Raw genomic sequence first — 2,977 nt, 5'->3', positions numbered from 1 at the left:
CTTCAGTCTGGTTCCAGCTGTAATGAAGGTAAATTTCATTCATTTTATGGATCCAGTTCTTTTAACTCCATTGACTTCAAGTAATCATTCATTTTGGCTCTTTGTTTGTTCCCAAGTAATGAGTTGTTCACGTCTGAAAGATTCTCTAATAATTAATCTTTTAAGAAAACAAAAAGGTTTGTTCATCTTACTGCTTCACAAAAACAAACATGTGGCATCCCTCTGGTTTACTGACGTGAAATGGCAGTTCTTTATGGAAACAGGACAGGCTTGAAGAACTGAAGTGACCAGGAAGTTCTAATGTAGAATGAACTACAACAAAGTCACCATCAAACGGAATGAACCAAAAGCGAGTCCAAACATCATTCCTTTAAGAAGCAGTGACCAGCTCGACAATAAAATATATAAATAACCCAAAAATGCCAAACAGTGAAGAGCCCATTAAATTACTGTTTTATGTGAAAGGATCTTAAAGTGTCGGGTCGATACAATCAACTACCTTTGTTGTCACTATTGTTTGTCATCTGCACAACTTCCTGAAGACAGAATATGCTGCTTATCTATAAAATAGATTTGGTTGATAAAAAGAGAACTCCCCAGCTGTGAACTCAGCCTCGGTTAGGGTTGGGTTGGGTGGGCTGGGCCGGATTGTTTTAGGTTGGGTTTGGGTTGTTTTGGGTTGGATTGGGGTTAGGGTTGGGTTGGGTTGGGCTTGGCTGTTTTGGGTTGGTTTAGGATTGGGTTGGGCTGGGTTAGGGTTGGGTTCAAGTTGGGTTGGGCTGGATTGTTTTGGGTTGGGGTTGGGTTGGGTTAGGTAGGGCTGGGTTGTTTTGGGTTTGGTTTGGGTTGGGTTGGGTTAGGTTAGGCTGGGTTAGCGTTAGCCCCAGGCCCAGTTCACACCTGGGGCAGAGTTCTCATCAATCCTACTTCTCCTGTATTAGATTTTCCCCCCAACTCAGGTCAAGTCAAGTCTGGGAGCATGCACTGATGTTACACCCCACAGCATCCACAACACCACGGAATCACCTTGGGTCCTGGATGACAACCAACCAGACAGACAACTAATCCATTCCCACATCTCTAAAATAACCATCTGCATATCAGCCACAGCCAGCTGAAATGTGAATCTCCTTGGTCTTCTCCAGCTACTGGGGTCCTCAACACTGCAGTACCTGCATGCTGGATCATGCACAGAATGTCGTAGCCGACGCTCCCTCACGATGCAAGTAATCCTCCTCATCCACGTCTCTCTAAGTAACCACTGGTTTGATACAAAGTCGTTCCAGCAGTGCCCAAAGACAACTGGTACCAAAGGCATCCAGGCATAGTTGTCTTTTGTGTCTCAACTGTCATGACTATTATCCCCACCAGTGATAGGCTGAGAACAGGTGACATAGCAATGTGCTCCATCATGGTGTGCAGTCCTCCATCCATTCTGTTTTATGTTATGAAATTTTTGAGTAAAAGTTGTGAAATTTTGTGGACTTACAGTAGTTATTCTTTCCACCAAGTTTCATGTGTGCTCCTCTAAAGCTCTAGCACCACCAACAGGTACAATTTGGAGATGTGTTTAAAAAAAAAAATCAGGTACAGTTGGATTCCTTACATCAAACTATGTTCAGTGCACCCTATTGCATGATTTTCCTCCACACCACATTTTCTGTCATACTGGATTTTATGAAAATGTTTGAAGTTTTTAAAATGTATTTAATGCGAGCCACACATTTTGTCCACTCTTCAGGAAAATTGTTATAATTTATCTTCAGACCAAAGTGACACAGTTCTATCTACTGCATATGGTTGTTTGAGTTTTCAAAGTGCTCATCTGTCGCAGACAGCTGAATATAAGTTATTTAACCTCTAGGTGGTGCTGTTTCTGGGTGAAGAAGTGAGTTACCTTGTTTAAATTATTGTCAAAAGTATTTTTTTTTTTCATTTAGCGCTCTCTGGCCAAAAATGAACAAATCTTTAACAAACAAGACTCGGTTCATTGGTTCACTTAAAAGAATCGTTTGTAAAGGTTTGCTCAGTCACGTTTTTAACAGCAGCCAGCTGGCTTCACTGCCTGATTAAACAATGACAATAAAACCGCTTTTCTTACGCCTTTATCTGTCACACCACCTTCATAAAAGTGCGCAGTAACGAGAACAGGCAGAAAACACAACATGAACGTCAAGCACAACCGTGAAATAAAAGCTGCTAAAAACTGCTTTTATACATTTTCAATGCATCAAGTTACCTGAATGAGCATCAGAGCAGCCAGCGTAACTGACTTTGGATTTCAAAATAAAAGCACCAAACTAAGGAATAAAACGCTGTGGAAAGTTGTTTTTCCTGTGTTTAAAAATCAGTGATTGGATTAATTATGCAAAAATCCGAATCATCTGCCTGCAGCTGAAAGGATTCTTAAGGTTTGGAGTGTTGTCCTCTTGATAAGATCAGAAAAGTGCCTCAGGTTTCTGCAACCGTCTTTTGGCAGAACTTCTGGAGACACGAACGTCACTGACAAGGAGGTAAATGACTCGTTCAACAAGTCACGACACGACGCAGGCATTCAGAAACCCAGGTACTTCAACCTCTTAAAGCACTAAAACCAGGACATCACACGAAGATCAAGCCCCATCTGCAAAGTTGAGTTCAGCAAACTGTCCCTCACTGACCGATCCAAAGTCTGAAGACCAGGATGTCCAACAGAGCCGCCTGAACACTTCCTAAAAATGAACTTTGGGTGGAAAGATGTCCTGCTGATGTTCATCCAGTGTGATCACATCAGTGAGAACGCGGTCAGCGGTTGATGTCTTGGTGTGAAACCAGACTGCTGCTCTGTCTGCAGCTGGCACTGAATCATATAAAGACTCAACCTTGACTTAAAGATATGTGGCAGAAAATACTTTGCCTGCCACGTACAAGTAGAGAACATGAACACGTTCTTATCGCGTGAACGCAGCCTGTTTTTTAGAGCGTTTTTTTTCCTCGC

The sequence above is a fragment of the Thalassophryne amazonica genome, chromosome 12 (genome assembly GCF_902500255.1).
Source record: "Thalassophryne amazonica chromosome 12, fThaAma1.1, whole genome shotgun sequence".
NCBI lineage: Eukaryota > Metazoa > Chordata > Actinopteri > Batrachoidiformes > Batrachoididae > Thalassophryne > Thalassophryne amazonica.
The sequence above is the reverse complement of the archived record's forward strand: the minus strand, read 5'-3'. Positions refer to the sequence as shown.